Raw genomic sequence first — 7,523 nt, 5'->3', positions numbered from 1 at the left:
TATAATGTATATCTGATTTTTATCTATGTTTTTTCCATACATACATATAAAGTTCAATCGTAAAGTATTAGATTCTGCCAAATTCAATTATTTCTTGATAAGGAGAGAATTAGTATTTGTCAAATAATTTGTTGATATTTAAAAAATATCAAAATGATACAACAAAACTCTATTATAGGTGTTTAAAATGATCAAATCACATTTGAAATATCTAAGTGAAAATTGATGTTAATTTTAAATGGTGACCGATGAATTTAGCCATTATCTTAAACTCTTGTTTCATGAAGTTCTTTGTGATTTAATAAGAAAAAGAAAATACAAATAAATAAGTTTATAAAGATAGAAAAGGATAGCTCATAAGTCATCACTCTTCGCTACTATGGTCTATGCGCATGTTTCTTTAGTGGGGACTTCACAAGTCTCTCTTTTTAGACTTTTTGAGTGACTTTTGAATTATTTGTGTACTAATGAACCCATAAAGAGCATAATATTGTTGCCAGTTTCTTACTTACCATATTGTTTTTTGGTTTTTTGAGTGCATCAATGAATATAAATATATAATGTTAAATGACTTTAATCTATAGGCTTAAGTCGTCTCTAGCCACTTAAAGTTGTCTGCATATTTCATTTAGACACATTATCTTAGGTTTGTTCCAATTGAACACCTTTTTTAGTTAAAAAAGATATTTATTAAACATATTTTGACAATCAACTAAAAGTAAAGATAGTGTGTCATACACTCGTGATTGACGTGACATAGTAGCTAATCAAAAAGAGGCATGTGGCATTGGGCCCATAAAAACAGTTAAACATAAATTAAAAAATAAAATAAACAAAAACTATTTTTTCAGTAAAAAAAATTAATTAAAAAAAACAATCTTTATCTCCCCTTTTCTTCTTCTTCTTCTTCCCAGAACACCCCACCCATCCCATGACGCCCGTTCCCCATTTTCTTTACCAGAAGACACAAAATCGAAGCACATTCCGATAACCATTTTCACTTCGGCTTTTTTCCTTTCAATTTGAAATTATATGAGTTTTTTTTTTCCACCCACCCACCTACCCCTCTCCTTGAATCTTATTCAACATTGTAATTGGTATTTCTCCCATCTCACTACTTTCATAAACATTAATTTAGATTTGTTGATACTTTTTTTTCTTCTATGTTGTGAGTTCTTTAGAATTTAAATTTTTTAACGATTTCAAAGAAAATAATTTCAGATTCGTTGAAAAAATGGAGTTCCGTCAAAATTATTTTTGTTGCAATTTGATTCTATTTATGACGACAATAGATTTAGATATTGGTGGTGTTGGTGGTGGGTGGTGAAAGAAGGGGAAGAAAACGATGGCTTGAAAAATAAAAGGGGAAGACGATGACCGGAGAAAGAATGGCGATGGCAGAAAGTTGGTGGCAATGGTGGTTGAGTTGAGTTAAAGAAGAAGAGGAGATGTTAGTTTAATTTATTTTTTAAAAAGTAAATGATGTCTTCCACGCTCTTTTGGTGTGTGTATTACACACATGCTGTCATGTCAGCAAAAAATGTTTAATAGGTACAAATTTATTGTAGTGTAGGTGTTCAATAGGTAAAAGGTTGAATTGGGTGGCTAAATGAAATTTATGACAACTTTAAGGGGTCGTGTATAACTTAAGTCTTAATCTATATAAAAGAAATTTCTAGAAATCATTACGATTATAGAGAGATAAATTTTCAGGGCAAATTAAAAGTGTCATTGGAATGAAATTTCTATTCATTCCACCAACGAACTTTAGGGCAAAGTTGAGTTTTGTGATACTTGGTAGTATAATGCTTGTGGGAATCAATAAAACTTTTCCCACTTCACAAATTTTGCTGGTGCATTGCACCTTATATCAAGTACCAACACCGTGAAAATGACAACCAAATTTGTCCTAAACGGCCATGATTAGACTTTCCTTTTCAATTATAGCAAGCTATTGCCTAATTAATAGTTTTCTACTTCTCATTTTTCTTGGAGCGACACATGTTAAAACTTTTGGAAAGAATGCTTCTATAAACTCGAGCGAATTAATCTCACAAACATGCCTAAATGGCTATATTTTATTGAGTTTCATATACATTTGATTCGATTGACGATTTGATATAATTTTTAGATTTTCTTTGGAAACATCCATGGTTTGATTGTCGATTTAATATGATTTTTTAATTTTCTTTGAACGTACATCATCCCTAGTTCAATTGTCGGTTTGATACGGTTTATTGGTTTTCTTTGAACACTCATGGGCCATAGGAGGTGGTATTGGTTAATTGGAAGAATGTTGGAGCACGAGTTTCGTGTGGAGAATTGTAATAAGATTAAATAGGGTGGGTGGTCCATAGTGTGTGATGTTTCACTAAACGTGGAAAAGGATAGTGAATGTGGGGTTGTATTAGGATAATTATCCCAATTTCAAACCCTATTTGGGCAACTTCTTGACTACTCAAGCCATTGAAATGTTCTTGTACAAAAAGATCAAGTAACTTTATAGTAATAATGAAATAAAAAACTTTGTTAAATTGTGTGCTAACATATTCCAAGATATAGGAATATGTACCAAATCGACCTTTTCAAAGAAATTCATAAGCTTCCAAAGGTTTCATGTAGTTCTATTTCCCATGAAACTACATTTCTTTTGAGTAATATATCCATCACATTTGGTAAGACTTGCATCATCTTTGTGCTATATTAATATTTCTATCATTAGTACACACAAGTATATGCATAGAAGAATTGCCCCGAATGTTAATTATCAAAATTGTAGCTACTAATTGTGATTATGCCCAAAATTATAGTAAATTGCCCTTCTTCTTTCGTAATTTTTTTATAAATGACAAATATTAGACTAATATTTTCAAGTTGTAGCAGTAGAATATAACTTTCAAGTTGTAACATTAAAAAAGTTCATGTTGTAACATTTTATTAAATTTTTTTTTTAAGTAATTGTAAAAATCTGTTTTGAAAAAAAATAAAAAGATAAAAAAAGAAAATAAAACGATTTTGAATAAAAAAAAGAAAAAAATGGAAATATGAGTATTAATTAAATTTGAATTGATTGATGATAATTTTTAATTAGCATAAATTAAGGAGATTCAAACTGATTAGGAAAATTTATCTCCCTTAATTCACTCTAATTTGTTAAAATTAATTAAAAAAATCTGATTTTATCCATTTTCTTCAACGTTTCTCTCTCTTTGTTTTTTTTTTTTCAGAATTCTTGCCATTGACGAGTAAATTTAGTTTTTTTTTGTTTGAAAAATCTTCATTTTGTTGTGATGGACAACTCCTTATCTATATTAATAAAACATGGTGGAAGATGAGATCTTTCAGGTTAGTATTGTTTATGATTTATTGTTTGTATTTGTATATTACTAAAATGTAAATAAAAAAAAAAGCAATGAAACTGTAAATCACATTTCGTGATTTTATTTTTGTATACTATATTTAAGTTGTGATGTTTTTTGTATAAACCATCCATTTAGTTCATAATACGTGCTAATTTATGTGAAACTGTAATTAATGACATTCTATGATTTTGTTAGTGCATTTTTTTTTTTGGTTATTTTGTATATTGACTATTACCATGATTTCATGCGAAATTGGTTTAATATATGAATGATTTGATTATAAATGTATAGAATATTAATAGTTTTATCGTTGTAAAGTTATGAAATTTGTGGAATTTTTTTTATGAAATTTGTTGTAACATTGTTATGAAACTGGAATTTCTTTAGTCAATTTGATAATAATAATGAGATGGATTCGGTATGCAGATTTAAATTAATATATGGATTACTGTTTTTTTTTCTGAAAATATAAATAAAATGTATAAGCTGGAATGAATTTGATAGAGTAACTGGAATGATATTGGTATGAAAATGTATTTTCTTTTGTGTAAAAAATATGATTAAGAAGTATGATGATTTGTATGAAAAGTGTATTAAGTCGGTATGAAATGTGAAATGTTATTTTTTATATAATGTGTTTTATGGTATGAATTCTTGTATACTGTTTGGAATGATATTTGTATGAATAAGTAATGACGATTGTGTGTAATTTTGTGTGAGTAGAATGAAATTGGTATGAAAAATTAATCAGTATTGTGTAAAAAAAAAATGAGTAAGAAGTATGATTATTTGTATGAAATGTGAAATGTTTTTTTTTTTATGAAATTTGTTTTATGGTATGAATTCTAGTATACTAGCTGAATGTATTTGCATGAATAAGTAATGACGAGTGTGTGTAATTTTTGTGTGAGTAGAATGAAGTTGTGGATAAAATTTGTATTATCTTTGGTATGGAAAGTTAATATAAATGCAACATATTCATAATTGCTTTGTATTATGTAAGACTAACTGTTATTTTTTTTAATGAAACAGGGAAATATGTTGATTTTCAGATGGAGGAGATTATCTATGAATCTTCTAGTTTGTATAGTGGTCTAGTAAGTGCAATAAAATCGCAGCTTATGATAGATGTTAATCTTAATGATATAGAGATAAAATATATAGTTAGTGATCGATGTCCACCTGTTAGTATAAAATATATAAAAAAAATATTTTATTTTGTCTTTTAGACTCATGTTTTGTTTTGATATGAAATAGAATTGGTATGAAATGCATTACAGCTAAGTGTTTAATATATTGTTCATGTTTTATACAAGATTCATTCATTAATCATACAAATTACATACTGCTGAAAATAAAATTCATTCCAGTTTAATATATAAGATAGTGTTCGTATTAATGATAATTATATAAGGTAATTATGGTATGCATTTGGTATCCTAATAACAATTGATATTATTTAATGTAAGTTTACATGAGTACTAATTTGGTATTCAACTGGTGTCCTACTCTAAATCAAAATAAAACAAGATTTAATTAATGTTGGTGCAAAAGTTAATGGTCGCTGTTTTAGATTGTCAGATTCGTTTCTTCCAGTATTTATACAAATTGTATATTTATTTCGTACATCTTTAAAGTACTTAATTCATGCTTGTTAAGAGAATATAATTTACAATTAGTAATAATTTGATATCCATTAGGTGTCCAACTTGAATAAATATAAAACAAGATGTAATTGAGGTTGTTACAAAATACAATGATCACTATTTTACATTGGCATAATCATATCTTCAAGGTATTTATACAGGTTGGATACCAACTTCATTCATTGTTTATTTTTTTATTTTTTTATTTTTTTTGTTAGAATATGAAGTAAAAAATATCAATCATGAATGAATTTGGATGTCATAAGTGTACAGTTGGATACCAATTATAAGACAAAGTTGATTCATGAACTATAAATTGATATTCTTTTTGTTTCTAGTTAGCAATACACAATATCAGTAAGTCTAAATGTTGAATCCAATTGGTATGCAGTTTGTATATACCTGTCATCCCGAAAACTGTTATATTCAATGTGTAATATATCTTTCAAATGGTGTATCTAAATAGTATACAGTCTGTATATTACTAGTATCTTGAAATTATAATAGCCAATCAGTAATTCATATGTAGATGGTATCTGACTGGAATAAAACAGTGGATAATATATATCATCAAATACTGAAACATAAAAATATTGTCCAAACGTTAAAAAAAAACATGTAATTCTAAAAAGTAGAAGGTGCAATCAACTATCTCAAATTTCTTTTCTGTGGTTTTGGTGTAGGATAATTGCAGGTATCCGAAGCATGTTCTTTTGCTATGCGAGGTCCACCAAATTTGCTAGCAACCGTACCAGTTACTTCACTCTCATTGGTCGCGCCATCCTTATTCTTTGTTTTTCCATAATGCCATATGATTGTGGCATACCTTTGACGATGGTACTTTGCATCAATATCAACCGAATGCATATCAAAAACACCATTACTGATGTATTCAGCAGATAAACATGTGTACAAACCACAATCACTGAAAAAAAATAGAAGAAAAATTATTTTAAGAAATAAATTAAGTTAACTTTTCTGATGTAATTAGTAAAGTATAGAAATACATACTTGGAACTATCTTCTTGTTGAGGCACATGCATCATATGAATAATGTGAAAATAAATTAAATATAGTACTTACCCTTATAACTTTTTTGCCTTTTTCGGATATTGAGATTTCTGATTCCTTTTTTTTTTGTTCTTCTTGTTGATGATTTTGAAGATTGAGCAACTTCTACATTTGTTGATTTTTTTTTCTTTTTTATTTCACTAACAGAATCAGAATCCGAAGGGGTTTCTACAAATTTCCCCTTCCTTTACTTTCCCTTTTGATTTGCCGAACTCACCCTTTTCTTTGTTTTTTTTTTGTCCTTTTGATCCTTCAAGTGAGAGGAACCACCCTTTGCCGGAGTTTCAACATTTTTTGACGGCAAGGTTTGAGTCAATATGTTGAAAGTTAGAGCATGTACTTCATCCGTAGAAGTTCCTTCAACTAATCGAGCACTCTTTCGAGGTGTTACAATGGTTTTCTTCGACATGATAATGATGAGAAACGAAACGAGAGGGGTGTTTGTGAAGTTGGGGTAGTGGGATGGTGGCGTGTAGTATTGGATAGACATGGGGGGTGGGATTAACGTATGGGAGGTTTGGAGTATAACGGTAATCAAGGAACTCTAATCAATGTAAATCCAAAATTTGTGTAACTGATAATTTCTGTTTAAAAAAAGAAACTGCAATCAAATTAATTAACTATTAATAATTAATAATATAAAAATATAAAGAGATTAATCATTTATTAAATTAAATTGTAATTAGTTTTTAAATAAACTTAAATTTAATTGATATGTTATAACCCGTAAATAAACTGTTATAAGTAAGAATTTTTTAAGAGTATATTTAAAACCCGTAATATTGTCTCTTAAATGTGTATATGGTGTGATTTTTCCTCTTCTTTAATATCTTATATATGAAGTGGGCTGTAAGCCCAACCATAAGAAAGGTTGGTCTGTAAGCCCATTATTATTGGGACAAAACTTGATTATACAATTCTGGGCCCAAAACCAGAAATGAACCCAAGGTAGGAGCGGCCCACTATATAGATTATTGGGCGTTTCCGGCCCGATTAGATTACATATCAGAATATTGCTTATTTGAGATAAATGAACTTTTGATCCTTAAGTTATTGCCTTCTTAGATTATCTTATCATCAGTCAATTAATATATTTATCCGTTATATAAAAATTATGAGATGTTTAGACTATTTTTAGATTTATATTTACACTCAAATATGAAGTAACAATACAAATTTATAACACGTCTGGTAATCAAATGGTTAATCATTTTACTCAATACTTTTTTTATAAATTGTAAAGATTTAAAGTCACAGAAATAAAAAATGCATTGTGCCTATATCAACAAATTTGAAGATTAAATGTGTTTAGCGAAAAATCACAAGGACCACACTGAATAAGATCTCATTTCGAGTATGTAATTAACATCATAGTTTTGAATTGTGTCCTTTTGGTTACTGAGATGTCTCCATAACATAATCAAGAAGGATTAATATTCCCCCC

This window comes from Solanum stenotomum, chromosome 3 (genome assembly GCF_019186545.1).
Source record: "Solanum stenotomum isolate F172 chromosome 3, ASM1918654v1, whole genome shotgun sequence".
Classification (NCBI taxonomy): Eukaryota; Viridiplantae; Streptophyta; class Magnoliopsida; order Solanales; family Solanaceae; genus Solanum; species Solanum stenotomum.
The sequence above is the reverse complement of the archived record's forward strand: the minus strand, read 5'-3'. Positions refer to the sequence as shown.